This window comes from Mirounga leonina, unplaced genomic scaffold (genome assembly GCF_011800145.1).
Source record: "Mirounga leonina isolate KUSES-001 unplaced genomic scaffold, KU_Mleo_1.0 Mir_99, whole genome shotgun sequence".
Classification (NCBI taxonomy): Eukaryota; Metazoa; Chordata; class Mammalia; order Carnivora; family Phocidae; genus Mirounga; species Mirounga leonina.
Genome location: NW_023270971.1, coordinates 3,459,053 through 3,482,802, shown reverse-complemented (window position 1 = coordinate 3,482,802; position 23,750 = coordinate 3,459,053). Strand labels below are relative to the sequence as shown.

General features: G+C 40.5%; 1 protein-coding gene and 1 pseudogene across 3 annotated transcripts in view; one reads left to right on the top strand and one right to left on the bottom strand.

Annotated features, from left to right (window-relative positions):
• The window catches only part of LOC118006785 (ADP-ribosylation factor-like protein 15), a 400,787-nt gene that overhangs the window by 237,449 nt on the left and 139,588 nt on the right, over nt 1-23,750 (top strand). The gene's annotated exons all lie outside the window — the stretch shown is intronic.
• LOC118006784 lies at nt 1,470-4,272 on the bottom strand (annotated as a pseudogene). Its single transcript, XR_004678183.1, has 2 exons — nt 2,341-4,272; nt 1,470-2,125 (listed from the first exon to the last, which is right to left on the bottom strand). The product of XR_004678183.1 is annotated as an SUMO-activating enzyme subunit 2-like (transcript).

Sequence of the window (23,750 nt, the reverse complement as noted above, 5' to 3'; positions counted from 1 at the left end):
TGATTGAGCAAACGTGATCAAATTTTAATCTATAAGTAATTTACATACATTCTTTTTGGTTGTAGTTTTCAGTAAATCTAAAATATTTAAAAGGAATATCTTTAGTAGATCTGACTTCAACATCCCGTAACCATCACCCATGTTTATCATAACCATCTCTGTTGGCGATTATGGTTTCGTTTCTGTGCTACTCTTTTTCAGTAATTTTTTGCATTTATATTGTAAAACAAAACATTATAAAAATATGGAAAGTAGAATAGAAACAAATTTATAATCCCATTATCCTAACACGGGATTTTACAGTCTCTGCGCTATTGACATTTGTGGCTGGAGAAGCCGTTCTTTGGGGGGTCATCTTGGATATTGTAGGGTGTTTAGAGGCAGACCTGTAGCACCCCCTGAGCTTTGAAAACTGAAAAACTGAAAACACCTCCCAATTTGCCACCTGTCCCCTGGGGATAAAACTGCCTCTCCACCATTTGAGAATTGCCCTAATAGGAAGCTATTATCAATGAAAGTGTTCCAGTCAGTTTTTCACATACATAGAGGTCCTTTAACAGAGTTATAATAAAGGGTGTGCATGATGCCATATTCCAATTTTTATGTCCTGTAACATCTAAGCATTCTCTCCTGTTAACTAGGTATCAAAATTATCACTTTTTAATTAGCCCCCTATTGAATTTTTTATGATGACATGACAAATAACGTCTTTGTGCATATTTTCCACTTTAAAATTTACTTTTAAAGTGTGCGCTGTGTTGCCTGTGAATTCTTTTCCTAATTTTTCTGTTAACGTATGGAGGCTTCTGCTTAGGTAAAATGGAACCAAGAGTGGCTCTGTTCCTGGGAGATAAAGCTCTACCCAAGTTGTCTCTAAACTCTCTGAAAGTCTGTGCACTTATAAGACTAGAGGGTTTACACATCCTGCAAGGTGCCCTGCTGGGGAAGGGCTGGGCTCCCTTTTGCTCCTGGAAGGCCCCCTTTCCCCTGATGTGCCTCTAATTCCACACATCCTCTGGTACAGGAGAGAGCTCCCAGGCTTTGGAATCAGAGAGATGTGGATTCATTCCTGCTCTGAACACTACTAGCTTTGTGATTTGAGGCAGTATACGCTCTGAAACCTTCTCCTCATCCATAAAAAGAGAGGAAACAGTTTATTACACAGAGCTATTGTGATATTTAGAAATAATGTTTTAAAACATGTAGCAGAATAAGTACTCAATAACTGATGGTTAGAAGTTGTAATAACAAGAACAGCATGGCTTCTTTTTCTTGATCTAAGCCAGCATGGTCCAAAAATAGATGTGGACCACAAATGTGAGTCATATAAGTAGTTTAAATTTTCTAGTAGCCACATTAAAATAAATAAAAGAGAATAGGTGACATTTTAGTATTCCATTTTAGTTAGCTCAGTACTTCCAAACATTATAATTTCTGCAAGTAATCAGTGTTAACAATTCTTTTTTTTTTATGCAGATGCCATTTATTTGGTCCATAAGTACAGTATAGTCGTATTTGAGTTCTACAAAACATCAAATATAAATAACCTGAAACCGTAACAATAGACAAAAACTGGCTTCTTACACAGACATACCAGGCAGTACAAGCTAAAAACTTGAGTAAATTAACATTGTTTTACATTAATATACATAGTGCCAGTTAACATTTAAAAACACATTTCAATGCATAGCACTTGATACTTCTTTGAATCTGTTTCAGTCAGTTAAGAGTATGAAAATGGTTAGATCTAGGCTAAAAATAATTCTTCTTCTAACCAAAAATAAAGGCATAATATTTATAACCAGGTATCAACTTTACGAAACGACAATATTTTAAAACTGTTAAATGATACCTAAGGGTATTTACATTAAAAAGGCAACATGCATCGTGTTGTTTCATCTCATGACTGGTTATGCACACACTTTGTTCAAAGGGCTTTAAAACTATATTCCTACTTTCAATACAGCATACCGCAGTGTTTCTAATTGTTCTAGCAAAATGAATGCTTGCTTTCAAAGGGAGCAGAATCATCTTCAAGTCACTGGTGTCAATTTTTTCCCTTTGGAACAAAGAACATAACAAATAACCTGGTTCTGCCCAGTAAGAGGGTTCTGTTTAGAAGCATTTCTGTTCGGGGTGCCTGGGTGGCTCAGATGGTTAAGTGTCTACCTTCAGCTCAGGTCATGATCCCAGGGTCCTGGGATCGAGTCCCACATCGGGCTCCCTGCTCCACGGGAGGCCTGCTTCTCCCTCTCCCACTCCTTCTGCTTGTGTTCCCTCTTTCGCAGTGTCTCTCTCTGTCAAATAAATAAATAAAATCTTTAAAAAAAAAAAAAGCATTTCTGTTCAATCTAATGCTATAACATCATCAAGCTCTTCCGTCTGTTCTGTGCGGGACCTCTTTGCACTGACATTCTCTTTCTCATCTAATTTCCTCTTGCGACTTCTCTCTTCTTCACTGATGTCAGCATTATTTGAAGGACCTTCTTCATCTGAATCAACTATGAACACATCATCTTGCTCTTGTGCAGTGATGTGGAAGGCTGAGCTCCATCGTCACTGCCATTGGTTATGCTTTTGGCAGCATCTTCAGCTTGTTTGGGCCTCTCTTTTTCTGGGGCATCACCAACAACTTCAAATTCAACATCCTTCCCTAGGTTCTCACTATGAAGGATGTTGATCAATAAAGTGTGGTCCTGAAGGAAGTCATCTGCTTGAAGCCGGCTGCCATTTCTAATTCCAAATTCTGACAGCTTTTTGTGATTATTAGCTTCTGTCTCTCCCTCTTCTGAAGATATTAGGATTGTTCCTTTCCCATCTTCAATTTGGACATCTGGTGCTACCATAGCAAATTTTTCTTTCACTATCTTATCCTGTAATGTGAGAACAGTCACTCTGTGGACATTCAGCCGAACAGTCACCTCTGGCTTGCTGGCACATACGTAACAATTAGGGTTAGGACGATCCAGTGCACAAGGCACAAGAAGCTTCTTTCTTGGGTTTGGTTGTTTATTCAAAAAAATTGTTCTACACTGGTCTATTTTTCCTGATAAAATCTTCAATCCTTCCAATACTATTAACCCAGCAATCACTGCATTAGTAGTAGCGATAGCAGGAATAATGTTCCCTGCCATTGATTTTATATCAAATCTGCTCTTCATATTCATACTGAAAATATGCATCCTGAGGTTCGCAGCAGAGGTGACAAAATCCACTGCAGATGGGTCATCCTTGTCCCATATGAGCTCAGCTCCATCCCCTTTTTCTGCTAAATGAACTCTCAAAGTCTCAATGCTCTTTGAAAAAAGACATGCATAGCTCTTTACATCTAGAACTTGCTGGTCTTTCAGACCTAACTGCAGTTCATTTTGTTGATCTGTTGCATTGGTTTCTTCTCCTTGACTTTGTACTTCAGCCCAGTCCAACGGAACCGGAGGTTTCCTTTTCCGCCACAGTTTGTCCATTGTCAACAGATACCGGATATCATCTTTAAAAAGCTTCGTAAAAAGTTTAACCGGATCATACCCAGTTGATTTAGCCCATTCCTTAGTGGAAATACGTTTAATGTCACCATCTTCGTTAGATGCTCTGGCTCTGGCTTCAGCTTCCATTGGTTCCCAGGAAGCTTCAGGGTCAGCTCTGTCAGGGGATACTTCTTGATCAGCATCTTCTTCCCCAAACAACTGGTTGAACAAATACTTTGCCCAAACGAAGCAATGAATAGGTTCAGAAGGGGTGTTACGAATTGTACAGCCAGGGAAAGTTCTCTGGGTAGGTTTGGGATGACATTCATAACACTCAGTTACACCCTTTTTGATGGTAGTTACTTGCCCAAGGTAACCAGCAGTTCCACTCTCAATAAGAGGAACATCAGCTGCCAGACACATCCTATTAACATGGTTGCGGGCAGCTCTGTTATCTAAAGCATTCAAAACCAATATAAATTGTCGAAAAAATTCCACATTATAGTCAGGGTTCATGATGCTGTCATGGTAGGCTATGATATTAGCTTTTGGGTAAAACTGCAGTACACTTTCTTTGGCAACCTGGGCCTTTGATCTTCCAACATGTTTCTTTTGAAACAAAAACTGCCTGTTGAGGTTGCTCACATCGATAGTATCCAGATCAATCAGGTCGATGTGGGAGAAGCCGGTGAACACAAGGTTCTTGAGGAGCTCGCAGCTGATGCCACCCGGCGGCACCCACCACCAGCACCCGGCCCCTGGCCACGGCCTCGGCCAGCTCCCGGGGCAGTCCCCGCGACAGTGCCATGGCGGGACGACCACGAGCCGCGGCGGAGGCGGAGGTGCCCAGTGTTAACAATTCTTAATGAGATGTTACATTTTCGAAGTCTTTGCAAAATGACATGCACTGTGATATGCAATGTGTTTTTGCGCTCACAGCACAGTCCAGTTTGGACCAGCCACATTTCACATGCTCAGTAGCCGGGTATAGCCAGTGGCTACCTTACTGGCCAACACTGCTCTGAGCAATACTTGGAAGATGTCAGGTTAACACATGTGCATTATTGGCAAATCAGTTATTATTAAACACAGTAGCCACGTCGCCCTTAGAGATCAAGTAGTTTTAGTTACCCTTGAAATACCCTCCTTTTTTAAGACTTATTTGAGAGAGAGAGCATGAGCAGGGGGAGGGGCAGAAGAAGAGAGAGAATCTCCAGCAGACTCCCCCCTGAGCTCAGAGCCCACCAAAGGACTAGATCCCGCAACCCCAAGATCATGACCCCGGAATGGACTGAGCCACCCAGGTGTACCTCCCCTGCTCCTTTTTTAAGCAGGAGAGAAAACCATTAAAACTCCTGTGTTTCAAACTGCACTTCTCCATTTTGTTTAGTTCTATAGTTGTCTGTAGAAATAGCTTACAGGTACTGTCATTTTAAGGTGGATTGTCTCTTATTTGCTACTCACTTTAATGTTTGACTTCGCTTGTCCAAACGTTACCATTCAGCAAGTGTTTAGGATGCACTGAATGGGTGTTGGCACCGTGCTGAATGTTCTCTTCCATTAACTCTTCGGTACTCACGAAACTTCCATGGGCAGTGGTCATATTATCCCCACTCTCCAAATGAGGAAGTTAAGACAGAGTGCCCAGATCCCGGGCCTGAGATCACACGTCTAGGAAGTGGAAGAGTTGGGATAAGAATTGAAGAAAGGTGCCGTATAGCTTCATACCCTTATAAAACTGCTGCAGTGCTGGCTTTTCCTCAAAGTTTGTTTCTCTCAACACAGTCCAATTACTTTTATCTGTCCCGTTGTAATTCTTGGGCAGCACTTGTTACTCCCAGTAGATGGTCACATCTCCTGCTGAGTTTTCTGCTGTTGCCCTAAAATGCTAAAAGCATTGGTTTTGTTTGTTTGTTTGTTTGTTTTGGAGGTCACGGAACTGGCAGCCGAGTATACGGAGTCATAGGCCACATTTGGAATGGGTCACACCCTTTGTATCCTTTCTGTTGGGGAATGATCCCTTCGTCAGTGTTTCAGTATCGGGTTGGAGTACTGGGGCCCTTCTTTTTTCGCTTGCCCAGTCTACTTTCAGCCTGGAGGGGGCGCGAAACAGCTGGTGCAGAGTAGTGCTTGGCTGTTACCCGGCACCCCTGCGCTTCTGTGGGGAGAAGAGCTGCCTCTGGATTTCTGAAGGAAATCAGAGAAAGAAATGTATTTTGCGAATCTGACTCACTGAGCAGAATGGGCAAGATAAATGGTGGGAAAACCAAAACCAACTTTCCTATGACCTTCAGTGAAATTCTGCTTTGTGCCCTAAGAAAAATGTTAAAAATGATGTGGTCGGAGTTGGGGCCAAGAGGCCATATTGGAAGGAGAATTTCTAATTTTAAAAAGAAGCTTGCTAACCTCATCGCCACCGCTAATGGCCGTATAAATATTAATAAAGCTTTAAACACCTCCCAAATTAGCTTTATTTTTAAATCAAAAGTGCAAGACATGGAAGTGGTAATTCGTGTTAGTCCGGCAGACACAAAATTAATTGAGATAAAAACAAGAAGTAGCAGGCAAACCCTTTGGGTGACAAAATGGTGAGTTCTACTAATTCGCTTCGACAGTCTCGAGTGACACGAGCTCCTGTGGTTGAACTGGGAGCGTGCCCCGCGTGTCAGCGCGCCTCGGCCGCCGTGGGCGTGGGAGGCGTGAGGGTCTGCGGCCGCCTCGCTTGCTGTCGTCCCGTGTGAGAAAGCCGCACCTCGCGCAGAGCTACGAATTCCAGCTTCGGGCGTGCGGCCTTAGGTCGGCTGCCAGCGGGCCTGTCCGGAGGGCAGAATGAGCGTGGCCACGGCGATCACAGGCAAGCCCGGGCCACAGAAGCTCATTGGCACCTGCAGGTCTGCTAGGAGTTGCCCGGCACAGCTGAGCCACGCAGTGAAAAAGCCCTGCATGCTCTTCGTAGTTTCTAGGAAATAGCAGCCTGTCTCCCCACAGGCTCTCTGACTTGTAGCCGGTCCCTAGTGCCTCACTGCGTAAGTCAGCTGGACGTGCCAAGTGCTGCATCCTCATGATCATGCCCTGCCTTGTACGGGATTATTGTTTAGTTGTTTCTCTGTCCTAACGTCCTCTGCCTCGTGTAGGATGAAATTTCTTTTGGAAGTGATAAAGTGATTCTACTGTGAAGAGCTAAGGAAATAAGATTGCATAACTGGGAATTTAAACAGAAAAGAAGATAACAGGCAACCTTCTAGAAACTGTGGACTCCTAGAAACCACGACTGTACAAGGCCTGGATTTCTCTACCTTTAGCTACTGCTCAAATTTGTATCCTTCAGTGGCTGTTTTATATCCTTGCGATTTCTTACGGCCTTCCTGGTTAGGAACCTGGTTTTACTATTATCCCCATTTTCTTTTTCTTTTTTTCCTTATTTATTTATTTTTTTTTAAGTAAACTCTACACCCAACGTGGGGCTTGAACTCACGACCCTGAAATCAAGAGTCACATGTTCTACCGACTGAGTCAGCCACTTGCCCTTATCATCCCCATTTTTTCATTCCTCGGCCCAACTTCTGTACTCCATTAACTCAAGCTTTTAGCCAGATTTTCTTCCTGTATAGAACCTGATGAGAGGGTATGCAACCTGATAAAGGTTATCGAATGTTTTTTTAAAGAATGTGTTTTCATCATTATCAAAGGTCCAGAATGTGAGCAGAGCCAGTATTCTTCTCATGAATTGAAGTATGTTTCTTTGCTTAAAATATAAGCTTGAAAAAGAACTTTTTTAGTTACTTCCAATATTTGGTTAGAAGTAGAATATGAAATACAAGTATTAATTTTCCATGAACCTTTTTTTCACACATTAATAACTACCATCTAATTCAGTAATGCCGAAGGTGCCAAATAACTAACATGGATCCTTTAAAAAATTAACTATACAATGAGACAATAATTCTCAATAGTATGTGACACATTACTATAAAGCCAAGTCTCCTTTAATTACCCTGCTTTTACATGCTACTTCCTACCTCATTCCCTAGAGGTGACTACTGAGACTGTTGTATATATCTTTCTAGAACCTTCTGTGTGTTTTCTCACATTTTACATTTATCCAGAGAAAATGGAATGTTTTCTGTATCTGTTTTTTCATAATTGCTGTAATGCCAGTATATTGTGGTCTTCTAACCTAGTAATGAAATAAATGAGAAGTTCACACCATTATCTAAATATAATGGGTTAAGTTCTCAGTTGAAAATTAAAGCCCATGCACTATGTTGAATGCAAAATTTGAGAAACACTGGAGGACCCACAAGATCAGTTTGAACTGAGCTTACAGCATGCCCAGGGTTATCTCTCACCTCACAGTGAGGAGATGGTTTCAGAAGGGAGGGCCTGAACAAACAGGAATTCGTTCCTCTAAGTTTGTTTTATGTTTTTGTTTTAGATTTTTTTTTTCTTTTTTGATTTTTAAGTACTCTCTACACCCAACATGGGGCTCCAACTTACAACCCTGAGATCAAGAGTCACTTTCTCCACCGACTGAGCTAGCCAGGTGCCCCAGTTCCTCTAAGTTTTCTAGATCTATCAGCCTTTAAGCCTGCTCCACTGTCATTTCTTAGGAAGTAGCCATGTTGTGTCATTTGGCAACTTAATGATCCCTATGTTTCCATTAGGCTGAGACAATGGTGACCTTTATTCTGTGTAAGTAAAAAGAAGCAACTACCAGTATAGATAAAGGAAGAGGAGAGGGATTGTATGAGTGGCTAGGAGATGACAGAGTTATATAATGCCTTTTCTTGAGGAGGTGGGCTTTGGACTGGGTTTAAAGAGGAATGTGTTGTGATGAACATAAAGGAGTTTTATTAAAATTATTTTTTCAAAACGTGTTTAGAACCTAGTCACATCTCACCACCACCACTGCTACCACCAGCATTTCTCATGTGCAATAGTTATGGTCTCTGACCTTCTACCTGATCTCCCCTGCCAACTCTCCCACCCCGCCACCCCCTTGCTCTTCTACCCTCTGTTTTCTCCAGTAACCTGAGGAAGCTTTCAAAGGTTAAGTCACATGATAACCTCAAAACTGTCCATGGCTCTTCATGCTAAAAGCAGCAGTACTGTATGATCTGGACTCCCCACTTCCCTGGCTTCATCTTCTAGCTTTTCCCCTTTTGCTCCATCAACTCTAGCCACACTGTCCTCCTCCTCTTCCTTGAACCTGGTAAGTAGAATCTCAGCTCACAGCTTTTGCACCTGCCATTCCCTCTGCTCAGATATCCCCATGGCTCCTTCCCCCACTTCCTTGAGGAATTTTCTCAGCTGTCACCTTCTTTTTTTTTTTTTTTCAGCTGTCACCTTCTTAAAGAAGCCTTCCCTGATGCCTCTGCCCTCAATCACTCTTTACTCTTTTATCATTTTATTTTTTTCTTCATAGCACCTTCTCACACATTACATAATCATTTGTTTATTCCTTATCCCAACTGATGAGAATATAAGTTCCTCAAGAGAAGGGCATCCATTTTTTTGCTGCATCAGCCAGAAGGCTGCCCAGTGTAGAGTTCAATAAATGCTTGTTTAATTAACAAATTATCCATGTAAACCCGCCAAGCTAAAATCTGAATGAAAAGAAAGGTTTAAGGGAACTTTTTGAGAATCGATCTTGGATAGAACTAAGGGAACCAGTGCATAAGAAGAGAGGGAGGTAAAATACCACTGTGTAATCTTTAGAGTTTCCTGACATCTTCATATATTATCCAGTTATAGGGATTTAGAGACTGTCTGTGCTTTAGATGTTGACCTACAACTTCTGTCTGTCAGGGCCATTACAATTTGAATATGCTACTAGTTCATTAATTATGAGGGTTGAGCCCCTGTTTAGTAAATAACCAAACACACCAGAAGGAGAACATGATGGGAATAGAATGTTCTTTTTACACAATGGCATAGTTCTGTGTTAACACCTGCTTCCTCACCTTGAAGTTTGTTGCCAACCTTAAGGTGTTCATTTTTGAAGGAAAACTATGTTGATAGTCTTTTAGAGGCTTCAGAGGGAACATTTGTTTCCTTAGGATCTGCTCCAGGAATATCAGGAAGAAAATACTGGGAAGTTTAAACGCAGGCCAGTTAGAAGAGAGGGCAAGATGAACAATAATTTTTAGTTTCATAAACATCTTTTATTCCTAAAGACCCCACATTATTTTATCCAAGGTTGTTTAAAAGGTACTGTTCCAACTTAAGGCTGACTGTAAACCACTTTTCCTAAAATGTAATCTCCCTTTTAAAATGATTTCTAGCTTCTTTTTTGTGAGACTTAACATTCCTTCTTTCCAGAACTTTGTCTGCCAGTTTATTAATTTGTCATTGCATCATTCAGTTGTGTGCTCTTCACCATCATCATCAGCAAAAGCCTCCAGAAGCCGTTTCTCATTTAATTCTCAAAATTCTGTAAGCTTAGGTATGTATTGTCCTCTTATACTCAGAGGACACTGGAGTTGAGAACATTTAGTAATTTGCCCAAGGACATTTAACTAGTAAGAGGCGGAGCCAGGAGTCAACATCGGGTGCATGTGGTACTGTGCACTGTGGGGTCATTCTGTCACATCACACTCCTTCCTCAAGAGGCCAGGTGGTCTCTAGAATCTCCCCTCATCTCTCCATTTGTCTGTTCCTTCATTTGTAAAATGAGGGATTTGAACCAGATGTTCTTCAAGGTCCCTTTTCCCTCCCCCACCCCTCTGTTCATGGGCTTTGTTATTGGTAATGGCTACCGCCATTGGGTTAAATTCTTTATAAACGTAATACAGAGTCAATAACTGAATGAGTGTGATATCATCACCCTCAAGTTTCAGATGGGATTTGGAATGGTTAAGCAACTTGTCCTAGGCCATCAAGTTTTGAAATGCAGAAATCCTATCTCAACTCATGTTTGGGGTCATAATAACACTGTATTAGTATATACTGTTTCCACACTATTACCTACTTCTTTTGTGTAATAAGTGTAAACTGGATGAATATACGAAGAATCTACTCATTCACTAATTCAAAAAATGTTTGTTCAGTAGTTATTGTTGATCAAACTCTGCAGGTCCTACGAACCCAAAAATGAGCAAAGTTCTCTCCCTGTGCCTAGGGAGGCCAGAGTTCACTAGTGCTTGGGGAAGGGGAGGTACACATGGATTATTATAATACAGTGTGAAAAGTACAATAATAATGCTTAAACGGAGGGCCATGGGAATTGGGGAAGTCATCTCAGCCATGGGCTTTGAGGGGTGAGTAAGTAGGAACTTGACAGGCAGAGAGCAGGACGAAGCCACTAATTGTGGAAGAAACTGGATGCACAAAAGCAAGTGTGTATATCCATACAACAGAATAGTATTTGGCAATGAAAAGGAATGAGTACTGATACATCCTACAACGTAGACAACCTTGAAAACATGATGCTGAGTGAAGGAAGCCTGTTACCAAAGGCCACATATTCTAGGATATCATTTATTTTTTTTTAATTTTATTTTAATATGTTAGTCACCATACATTACATCATTAGTTTTTGATGTAGTGTTCCATGATTCAATACGTGCCCTCCTTAATACCCATTACCAGGCTAATCCATCCCCCCACCTGAATCCCTTCGAAAACCCTCAGTTTGTTTCTCAGAGTCCATAGTCTCTCAAGGTTCATCTCCCCCTCCGATTTCCCCCCCTTCATTTTTCCCTTCCTACTATCTTCTTCTTCTCTTCCTCCTCCTCCTTCTCCTCCTCCTTCTTCTTTAACATATAATGTATTATTTGTTTCTTCTTCTTCTTTAACATATAATGTATTATTTGTTTCAGAGGTACAGGTCTGTGATTCATCAGTCTTACACAATTCACAGCGCTCACCATAGCACGTACTCTCCCCAATGTCCATCACCCAGCCACCCCATCCTTCCCACCCCCCACCACTCCAGCAACCCTCATTTAAATGAAATGTCCGGAACAGGAAAATCCAGAGAGACAGAATATAAATTATTGGTTGCCTAGGGCTGGGGACAGGGTGGAAGGATATGGGACATGACTGCTAATGGCTGTGGGATTTCTTGTGATGTGATAAAAAGTACTCTAAAACTGCGTTTGGTAACAGTTGCACATCTATTGAATATATTACAAGCTATTGAACTGTATACTTTATGTGGGTAATCCTATCTCAAAACAGCTTTTATAAAAAGAAGGCAAGTGGGTATCAGAGAGTGTGGGATGTTTAGGTAACTGGGAAGTTTGGTGTGACTGGAAAATAGGTTTCAAGGAAGTGAGGTAAGTGTAGATTATAGCCTTTTGGCAAGGGCCTTCTGCATCAGATGAAAGCCTTTACCTGTTTTCGCCCAACATTGTCATAAAGTTCACCCACATGGGTGTATATAGTTCATATATTTTACTTTTGTGTAATATTTCACTGTGTAATTATGTAAATATACCATGATTTACTTACTCATGCATCTGCTCCGGGACGGTTTTTTTTTGGTTCTAGATTTTGCTCTTATAAACAGTACTGTAATAAACTTTCTCATAATCTACTGGTGTAAGTCTCAGAAGACAGTGTAAAGTACAGTGCTATTTTTATAAAGCTCAAAAATGAGCAAAACTTTTAAAGGTATACCAGCATACTTGTATGGTAAGACCATAACTAAAACAAAGAAAGAAGTAATAATCACAAAATTTAGCATCATGACTTGTTTAAAGGCCATGGGGAAGCAGGTAGGCAGGGAGAAGGGAGAGAGAAGGAGCAGAAGAGGGATGCAAGGTTACAGATAATGTTCTAGTTATTGATCGGGTGGTACATTCATAGGTACTTTCATAAATACATAGGTATTTATTTAAGTGTTATGTTTTAGAATGATTTTAGACTCACAAAATTATTGCAAAGATGTTACAGAAAGTACTGTGTTCCCCTATTATCTTAGTGTGGTACATTTGTCACAATGAATGAGCAATATTGATACGTTGTTATTAACTAAAGTTCATAGTTTATTCAGACAGACTTCCTTGTTTTGTCTTTCTTTACCTAATATTTCTGTTGTTGGGGCCCACTCAGGGTTCCACATTACATTTAGTTATCATGTCTCCTTAGGCTTCTCTCTGCTGTGAATGGTTCTCAGACTTTCCTTGTTTTTTGTTTTGTTTTGTTTTGTGTTGTGTTGTTTTTTTTCCTTGTTTTTGATGACCTTGACAGTTTTGATACTGGCCAGGTATTTTATAGAATGTCCTTCAATAGGAACTTGTCTGATGTTTTTATCTCATGATTAGACGTAGGAGGACCAACCATCACAGTGAGAGAAGGGCCACATCACATCCTATCAAGGCCATATCCTGTCAACATCTCGTCACTGTTAATATTCGCTTGGATCGACTGCCCGAGGTAGTGTTTGTCAGGTTTTTCCATGGTAGTTATTCTCTTTCCCCATTTCATACTGTTCTCTTTGGAAGGACATCACTGTGCCAGAGCCACACTGAAAAGTGAAGAGTCACGCTCTTCCTCAAGAAAGAGCATCTTAAGAAGGAAGTATCTGCATAAATTATTTGGGATTCTTCTGCATGGAACATTTGTCTCTCCACCACCCCCCATTTTTTTTTTTTTTTTAAGATTTTATTTATTTATTTGACAGAGAGAGGCACAGCGAGAGAGGGAACACAAGCAGGGGGAGTGGGAGAGGGAGAAGCAGGCTTCCCGCCGAGCGGGGAGCCCAATGCGGGGCTCGATCCCAGGACCCTGGGATCACGACCTGAGCCGAAGGCAGACGTTTAACGACTGAGCCACCCAGGCGCCCCCCCCCCATTTTTTAATCTATTCAATTATATGAGTATGGACTTGGATATTTATTTCATACTTTGGATTATAATATAACACTATTTTGTTGCTTGAGTTCCAGTTTTTAGCTGGTAGGATGTTCTTTCGACATACCCTTGTCATTGTCAAGTTTTGGGGATTGGGGGATTTTTTTATATTTTAGGGCTTTTTAAGGGGGGCACTTCCTAAATATCTGGCACTCCAAGGTGCTCCAGACTCACCTGGTACAATTCCTACCCCAGCCCTAGAATCAGCCATTTCTCGAAGGAGCCCTGGCTCCTTTTATTGGAGAATAGATGAGAGGACACTAGAATCTGGGGTTGGTGTGCTCATTGCTATTGAAGCATAGTTGCTGCTAGGCCCTCTCAGTTGATAGAGCGAGGAAATATGCGTATATATACTAACCAACGTATATACATATATCTATAAATATTTTTATATGTAACCTTCTGGTCTCTATTAACCTAAATATGAGTTCATACTAATTCAGTTCTAATTCATTTCTATATGAATCATTTTAGCCTTTCAACACTTGCTTGTGTTGTAACTTCATTCTCCAGCAGTGAGAGACCTGGCTCTCCCCATCCATTGATGTAATTGTTCAATTTCAGTATACATGTATTGTAGTGGTTTCACAGTTGTTCCTCTGTACCCCTATGAGCAACAGTGTAATTAACTGGAATGTAATTCTTATGTACAGCTCCCTGTGATTTTGGTCTTCCAGACTGCTTATTTCCAAAGTTACTTAGGTCAACATCTTATGCCTTTAGTGAGGTTGTTTCATATACTTTTAATACATTTTGATTCATTTGTCACTTTTGCATTCCATCCTAGAATCCCTTAATCTTCTGGTTGTTTTTTTTTTTATTTGCGTATATTAGAATTTACTCTGTGCTGTAAAGCTCTGTGGATTTTGACAGATGCTTAATGTCTTATATCTACCTTTACAATATCCTCCAGAATAATCTCACCTCCTTAAAAAATCCCCCATGTTTTACTTAACTCTCCCACTCTGAAGCAGACAACCACTGATCTTTACTGCCTCTGTATTTTTGCCTTCTCCAAAGTATCACATAATTGGAATCCTACAATACGTAGCTTTTCCAGACTGGCTTTTTTTACTGAGCAATATGCATTTAAGATTGTTCCATGTCTTTTCATGGTTTGATAGCTCTCATTTCTTTTTATCACTCAATAATATTCCATTGTATGGCTATACCTGTTTATCAGTTCACCGACTGAAGGGCATCTTGGTTGCTTCCAGTTTTTATAATAATGCATAAAGTTGCTATAAACATTCGCATGCGGACTCTACTAGGAACATAAGTTGTCACATCACTTGAGTAATTACCTAGAAGCATGATTGCTGGGTCATATGTTAAGACTGTATTTAGTTCTGTAAGAAGCTGCCAAACTGCCTTCCATAGTGGTTGTACCACTTTTGCATTCTCACCAGCAATGAATGAGAGTTCCTGTTCCTTTGCGTCCTTACCAGGAATTGGTAGTGGTAGTGTTTTGGACTTTAGCCATTTTAATAAATGTGTAGTGATAGCTCCTTATTGTTTTAATTTGCAATTCCCTAATATCAAATGATGTTGAACATCTTTTACTGTGTTTATTTTCCTGTTTGGTAAGGTGTCCATTCAGGTCCTCCACCCACTTTTAAAACCATATTGCTTGTCTGTTCGTTCATTTCTTTCCTTGTTTCCTTCCTTCTTTTCCTTCCTCCCTTCCTTCCTCTCCCATCTTACCTTTCCTTCCTTCCTTCCTTCCGACTCTGTAATTCATAGCTGTTGGATGTACTCTTTTGTTTATATCAAATAATATAGTAAAATATTAAAACAATTCAAGGGAGCAGGAAAAAACTTTAAGCTTCATGCTATAGGTATAAGGGCAGATTAGATTAAGAGTTCAGGCTTAGGGGCTCCTGGGTGGCTCAGTTGTTAAGTGTCTGCCTTCGGCTCAGGTCATGGTCCCAGGGTCCTGAGATCGAGTCCCATATCGCCGGCTTCTCCCTCTCCCACTCCCCCTGCTTGTGTTCCCTCTTTCGCTGTGTCTCTCTCTGTCAAATAAAATCTTAAAAAAAAAAAAAAAAAAGGGTTCAGGCTTAACTTCAGGCTTTAGCCTTGGTATTTACTAGTCTTGTGACTTTGGGAAAGTTATATAATTGCTCAGAGCCTCAATTTCTTCATACTTAAAACAAGAATGTTAATATCTAACCTGTTTTTATGAGAATTAAAACAACAGGGTTAGGTAGAGATCAGGCAAGTCCTGGAGACTTGACACGTGCACCACACTGGAGATACTCAATAAGTAGTGGCTTCCCATACCCCCATCAAGGGAGAGTGTACTCATTCATTAAACAAACATTAGGTACCTATTCTGTGCCAGGAGCTGTTCTCTGTATGGGGAATACATCCGTGAGCCTCTGTGTGGCAGGATTTACAGAGGTCTTTTAAACCGGATTGTAATATTTACTCATAATTTAGAAAATGAACTTGGAGGGGAAAAAATGGAAGTTGAGAATTAAATTAGTAGACTCTTCTAAAGATTTGGGCAAGAGATTATAAGAACCTAAAAGATAGAACTGGGCATGGAGAGGAGGGAACAGCTGAGAGAGGAGTCTCAGAAGCAGAATCCAGTAGACACAGAGATTACTAGCTGATTATGGGTGAGACGGAAAGCGGTGTTAAAGATGACTGGCTTCTTCTGAATGGGAGATTATAGAACACTGGCTTATAAAGGAGCAGAGTCACTTAGAATGTTTTGATAATCAACACAGCTTTACACATACATACTGTCCCTCGCCAACTTTTCTTTGGTAAAACTCTTTAATTCAGAAGTGCTGATTCCCTAGCAGAAACATCTGAAGAGACAACTAAGCACCCAAGTCAAAGGGGAAACCTTCGAGATTAATTTGCTGGACTCAGTGCCACCAAAAATGTTCTGCAATGGTTCTAATAATTGTGTTGCTGCGCATTTTAAGAGAAGGCACAGTATTCTCGCTTGTCTAATAAAGTTGGAAGGTAAGTTTTTGTTCAATGGCATGGCTGGCTCAGCAGCTGAAAGAACTGCACAATTTCATCTCCAGTTCTAAGCTAAACAGAGCTGAGAGATAATTCCCCTGTGTGTTTATAAGGAAGAGTTAAATCCCTCCCGGTGTAATGTAGCACCAGATCGAAGTAAACAGACTCTGATTTCAGTGCTAGACACAGCCTTAAGGCAGAAGAAATTACACTGTCATGCAGAGGATATGTAGCTGCTGCTATTTTGGTGCTAGAGTTCTTTGTTGTCACATAGTTGAAGGCAATCCAGATGAGGAAGAGTGTTAACCGACAAAAGGAGAAAATTGCCCGCACATGGCTAGAGGGATGTAGGGGAAGAGAAAAGGTGGTACAGTGCTGTCTGAACACACCAGCGAGGGGTCCATTTCAGTAATCGCTGGCTTCAGCTTGTCTCTTCATTCTTATTGGAAGCAAGTTATTCACAAGGACAGCATTCAAGCCGCAGTTTAAAAACTGTATTTCATCGAACAGTTTATCTGCCATTATAGAATCTGAAGATTTTTGCTGCTTCTTTAATTGAATTAGCCTCCAGTTGCTTATGAAATAAGCTTAAGAAAACATGGAACACCCACTTTCTTGGTATCTCCAGTATTACGAGGATAGTATTTAAGATCTGTATTATTGAAGAAGCAGCACAGCATTTTCCTCTATATGTCTGTATCTTTAGATGTGTATGTAGACATAGGCAGTTACCTTTAAAATCAAAGGACTCTTCTGAACAGACTAGATATATAAGTTCTACCACTCAAAATGGAAGGTAAAAAAAGATAAAAACACCAAATAGATTCCATATCCCAAACAATATGGGAATTCTGCCATTTGCTGAGTACGTTTATTCCAGTTTTGTGTTCTAGAAATGGGAAAGTAACTTAAGATTGGGTTTGGAGACCCACTATACCCTCTGTAAGGCAGCCTAAGCTAAAATTCCATTGATTGCCTGACCTCCAAAAGTCTCTACTCTGACTAGTGGGCCACAGAGATGGGGGGTTTTTTGTTTATTTTTTTAAGATTTTATTTATTTGACAGAGACACAGCAAGAGAGGGAACACAAGCAGGGGGAGGGGCAGAGGGAGAGGGAGAAGCAGGCTTCCCGCCGAGCAGGGAGCCCAATGCGGGGCTCAATCCCAGGACCCTGGGATCATGACCTGAGCCAAAGGCAGACACTTGACGACTGAGCCACCCGGCGCCCCCAGAGATGGTTTTGATGTCTGAATTAGTGTTAGTTCAGAGCCACAGTCCAGGAACCTCTGAAAAGCCTCATATTTCCTTTTCTCCATTACATAGTCACCCTGATAAAAGGCCAGTTTTCCCTTTTGGGAAGATGGGGGGGGGGGGGAATATAAATATGATGCATATAGAACTTTAATTGAAAGGTGACTGAGTATGGAAAATAGTATATTATAAAAATACGGGAAACAAAACAAATCATCTTTTCCAAAGCAAGATGTGAACCAATAGAGAAAGATATAGGATAGAGTTGGAAATCATCTTACCATTAGAATGATAAGCAATGCTTGTATAACTTTAACCTATCTGCAAATAAAAATCAAATTCAATTATGTGATAATGAATTAACTCAAGGTAACATTTAATGCATAATCAATGCCATTTCTGTAGTCTTCAGTCATGGAAGACATTATCCTGGTGATTTAGTTTGCTTTGAGTGTTTACTGGTTGTAGTAAATGTCTTTCCAGCCACTTGTCTTCAATATTTTCTGAGAACAGCATCCCATATCCTTTTGGGGCACTTCTCCCTCCACAATATTTTAAGACTCTGCTTTACTTGTCAGTTTCAATACTCTACCTCCTGGCTACAGAGATGGCCAATCAGAATCCTTTCCTGCGATTTTATTCAAAGATATTAAGATAGGGTCTTGTCTGTCTGTATGATGGCTAAGCTGCTGGCTCCCTTCTCCCCACCCACAGCTCCTCCCCCCCCACCCCCCGCCCCAAGATGGAGGGAAACGTTCAACGTGCAGTAGGAGAGAATGAGGTCAGCACACAGAGAGAAATATGACTGAGATACTGATTAATTTTGCCATACTGGCATGAGTTTAGTGCCATTGATCTCTTTCATGGTTCCACGAACTAATTAGTCTCCCTCTTATTGCTCAGCCTTTCAGTGGAAGTGCTGACCAGTTCTGCTAAATGCAGTACCTCAACACCAGCTGGCTCCACAATGCTTCCCAGGATACTAAATTGTTTACATCACTCCCTTATTCAAAAAATCCCCATTCCCCCCAACTGGCAGGAGCACTGACTTGACTAGTCAGGAGTCTGGGGTTGTGGCGCCTCCACGAATGAGCAGGTCTCCTCACCTCTGAGTGTCCTGATCTAAATACCTAGTTCTCTGGGTTATTGAGACACTCAAACATGAGAATATAAATGTGAAGCACTGTAGCAGACCTGGGGCCCTGACTATGTTCAGCCTCTTGTGCGTGGCTGCCCAGGCCCTCCCACAGATGGGTGCCCTGCTGTGCCAGCCTCGCTGTGCACTCCTCTCCTGACTCAACTGTCATATTCAGGCTGGCTGGCTTGTTGTTCCCCAGTAAGCCATACATTTCCTTCCTGTTTGCTTCCTGCCCTTTATCCATCTATCTAAATTTAGCCTGTTCTGTAAAAATCACTAAAATCAGTCCCATCTCTCTCTCTTCTATGACTTTTGTTTTGTTTTGTTTTTGACTAACTGGTCTAGAGTGATCACTTCCTTCTCCAAATCCCTGGAACACTCTACTGCCTGTATCTTTTATCTGGCAATTAGTCCTATGTTGGGGTCTTTTCTGTTTTTCATTCAAACTGCTGTGTATTTCACAATGTTTTTTATTATCAAATTCTTTCATCCTATTTTTAATCTAATGGTATGTTCTGTGGGGGCAAGCACTACTTCTGTTATTTTTCTGGTCTCTCGGAGGGCTTACTACCTAACAGTTACACAATAAGAATACTGGAGTTAGTCCTTCTTTATAGGCCTGTTTATTCTCAGTCCCCATGGAAACCATGAACTATGTGAAAATGTAGATATTTTGAACTGTTGTTTTTATGACACATGTAATCTTGGTCTAATAAGCACCCTTGCATGAGGGGTCAGTCCTACATTATGCAGGAAATATCAATCAAGTAGGACAAAAAGAACTGTAAAAATTGTTTGGACCTAGAAAGATGACTCTTCTTTTATTCTGATTTGAACATTTCCTTCAGGTGAGTTAGCCCTCTGTATCCCAATGAGGAATTATAGAGAGAAACAGTTACTCCGTCTCTCCCTGCCCAAGAGGCAGATGCAGAACACTTTCTGAACCTACAACCTTGGCAGGTTCTGCTCGGCTCCCATATTACTTCTGTGACGTAAAGACTACCCAGAACAGAAATAATGACCCAAGTTATGGTGGTTTTTTTCCTCGTGGGCTCCTAATAACCTATTTACTCTAAGGTTAAATAACCTGTATTTGATGTATAATAAAATTGCCATCATATTATTGCCTTAAACAATCTGTATCTGATAGAATGTGCAAACCTCAATTGAACACCTGTAATAAATGAATAGGACACAGAATTGGAAACTTCAGGAGAATGTTGGAGTTTGGTTTGACAAATTTAAATAAAGGTTATAAAGAGGGGAGGGGATGGTTTCTAGCCACAGCATTCTTCCTAGCTAGCCTTTCAAGCAACTTGTTTTGTTAGGCAATTGTAATTAATAATGATCTGCTTCCCATTCTGTGTCCAAGGAACTACTTTATAAAACCAGTGTTGGGGGGAGGAATACCATAATCAATGCAGGCAAAGCTGTAGTGACCCAGGTTTGACTGTTTCCCAGCAATTACGTTTCCAGGAACATGATGTAACTTGTGGTATAGCCAAATCCTTGAGCTAACAAGTAGTGATATTACTGGGGTTACTGCAGTCATTCTGAATTATTGAGGAAACTTCTAAAATGTGTTCTTAGTCTGAAATTTGGCTTACCGAAATCTTGGCTAGAGAGGTGCATTTTAAAACAAACAAAACCAAAAAGGAAATTTGAAATCCAAAATTGCCTTAAATGTGTTAGAAGTAGTTTGAAATAAAATTATGTCAACCTAAAAAGAATAGAAATTTGAAATTGTCACGTTTTATTATGTGATATCAGTTAATGTTTGTGGAGGTTTTTCAGAACTTAACATTGAAGATTTTGCAACCAAGATATGAACCAGTATTTTAAAATATATCACAATAGTGTTATTTAAGATAGCCCCACAAAATGATTTGAGTACGCCTCCTGTTTTGGGGCACATTGTATTTCATAATCAGGAGAGATAGGATGTTTTTTCCAATTGCAACTTTATCTTCTTTTGAATTCAAAATGTGGCTTGATCTAAGGTGATTTGTTTCTAAATTGAAAATCCAAACAACTTGGAATTAGAAATTGCAGATTTGCAGTCTATCCAAGTTATGAGCATGCAGGAAACTTGTATGTTAAAGGCACATATTATATGCTAATATGAACAAATAGTAAATGAAGTAAAGAATAAATAAATGAATGAACCAGTCAAGGTGCAACAGGGGTGACTATCAGATTTACTGGTACTGAGAGACTGAATGATTTTAATGATTCCATGTTTTAGCCATTGTTTATAAAGTGGAAATAATAGATCAACCTTAATTTGCAGTGTTGAGTTAAATGCCACCAATGCACACAATATGACTAACAATGCATTGCCCATGGTACCTTTTCTCTATGATGAAAATGTAGTCTTTTTTTTTTTTTTTTAAGTTTATTTAAGTAATCTCTACACCCAACATGGGGCTCAAAATCACAACCCAGAGATCAAGAATCACATGCTCTGTGACTGAGCCAGCCAGGTGCCCCACAAATGTAGTCTTAATTAAAAAAAAAAAAAAACTCTTTGCTATTAGACATTTGGAGAGGCCAGTCTAATTGGCAATTCCTTGTTTCCATGACTTCTAACATCATGTCTATAGAGATCATTTCCTAAAGAAAATTTCTCTCCTTTACCCCTCTCCTTAATCACAAACTGGTATTTCTAATTGAAGGGTCATGAAAAATGTTGCTCACAAACATGGGGACAATATAACCATGGTTACTATTACAGAATTCTCCTGAATCTTGAATACAGTACTAGAAGGTATAGATTACAAATTGAAAACCAATGGCTACCATTCACTCAAACTTTTGAGTTGCGACTGTGCTCATTGCAGGAGTTAGAAAGATAGAGCAGGCATACACCTGGCCCCAGGGAGCTCACTGTATATGGGAGGGCTTGTCCAGTAATAACTATTTTAGAAGGTGTAAGTGCTAGAAGAGAGGCATGGATAGAATGGGAGCAGAGAGAGAGAGCAAATAATTCAGCCTTCGGAAGTGAAGACACCTTCATGGAAGTAGGATGCAATTGTTTGAGAGCCTGAAGGGTGAACTGACATTTGCCAGGAGGGGAACGGGGAAGATGAGGGTGGATGTGTAAAGGCAGGAAAGCATGGAAGTACTAGACTTAATGCTGTTCAACCACACTGTCGGGCTCACGTGTATCTGGAGTAGTGGTGTTTTAAAGCGACACCTTTTTAAAAATGAAACCTTATATACAATTCCACGTGGAAAAAGAGAAGAAGACAAAAATGCCTTTTACAAACAGGAAGACCTGGTGTCACAGCTGCTGGCTCTGGGACCCACCCATGGTAACACAGGGGGCTCTCTCAGGGAAGGAAGAAAAGAATGGTTAGAAGACCATGTAGAGCAAGATTGAGGGCCAGAATATGTCACTTCAGACAGATGGGACTTAAGTGTTCTGAGGGCTTAGGACTTAACAAACATTTTTAAGCAAGCAAATATCATCAACTCTATCAGAAAGAGAGCCCTAGGCCCTCTGTAAAGTGGATCAGAGGAGAGACCTGTTAACCAGGTATGCCAAGAATCCAGATGTTAAAGGAAGTGCAGGCTCCGTCATTAAGCTCTGACTTCAGCTCAGGTCATGATCTCAGGGTCCTGGGATAGAACCCCACATTGGGCTCTCTGCTCGGCGGGAAGCCCACTTCTCCCTCTCCCATTCCTCCTGCTTACATTCCCTCTCTCGCTGTGTCTGTCAAATAAATAAATAAAATCTTTAAAAAAAAAAAAAAAAGGAAGTGCAGGAACTGATTTGCCTAGATCTGAGTTCTGATATTGACTCCTCTGCCAAATTGCATGACCTTTAATGACAATCTTAGATTTGAAAGGGACCTTCCATGTGTAGTGATTCAACTGCCTTCCTACCAGATGTCCCTTTAACAATGCAACTGATAAACGATGAGGCCATTGTGTGGCCCAGAACATTTATGTGAGATGAAGCACACTACAGTAGGAAGAATCCCATTCTTTCTTGGTAGCCCCGATTATATTTAAAAACCTAAAAAACAAAACCCAAAAGCTTTTCATTTTCACCTAGAGCAAATCTTCTATTGGGGATTTTACTAGATGACTTTTGAAGATTTATATACAACCCACAAGTCTTTCTTTGCCTTTTCTTCTCCAAGGAAATCATTCTAGAGTTCATGGGACATAAATTTCAGACTGGTTGCTTGCTTGCTTGTTTGCCCTCTCTCTGTACATGCTCTGTATTCTGTGAGCTGTGAAAATATGGAATCTAGAGATGAAGTAAGTTCTTCAGAGGAATGGGGCTCTTCCTCCTCTTGATTTGGAAGTACTACTTCTTAAAGAAGCATATGATTGCAATAATATTTTAATAGCCAGGTCATCCTTACAGCCTGTTGTCAACTCAGACTCTGTAGCCTTCAGCAAATCTTAGCCCGTCCTGTCCTCAGGCCCTCCAGCGTGACAGTAGGGTCACACCTGCCTCCTGTTTATGGTAATTACGGATAATATGATGTTAAATTAAATTTGCAGGCAATGTTGTACTTGAAATTCAAGGTGACCTAGTTGTTGTGCAGATGTAGTTTTAAGAAAGACAAAAGAACCATTGACAAGAAAGTAATCTGTGTCAAGAGCATACTAAGCGGCCTCTGGAAAAAAAAAAATGTGTTTCCTAGGATTTTGCATTCTGTGACCCTTACTACTTCTGTTTTAGCAATAAAACATTTAGCCTGACTACTCTATAAATAGATTTTCAATTTACATTGCCAGATAATACACAATTTGATGAGAGTGAAGATGCTTTTCCTGAGAGGCTAAGTTAATTGGTTTATATATTATTGTGTTGTATGTGTCTCAGTTTTTCCCTTGGCTTCCAAGCCTTTGAGGCAAATGTTACTTTCTGCAACAGAATATTCTCTTGGCTAACTTGAGCAAAGGAGTGACCAAGTCTGCTCTACATTCATTGGCAGTGATGTTGCAGTAATCGGAATAAAATAAGGTCTTTGGGAGAATCTGGCTCAGACAATAGGAGTTACAGAGTAAAAACAAACACAGATCCTTACTGTTAGCCCTCTT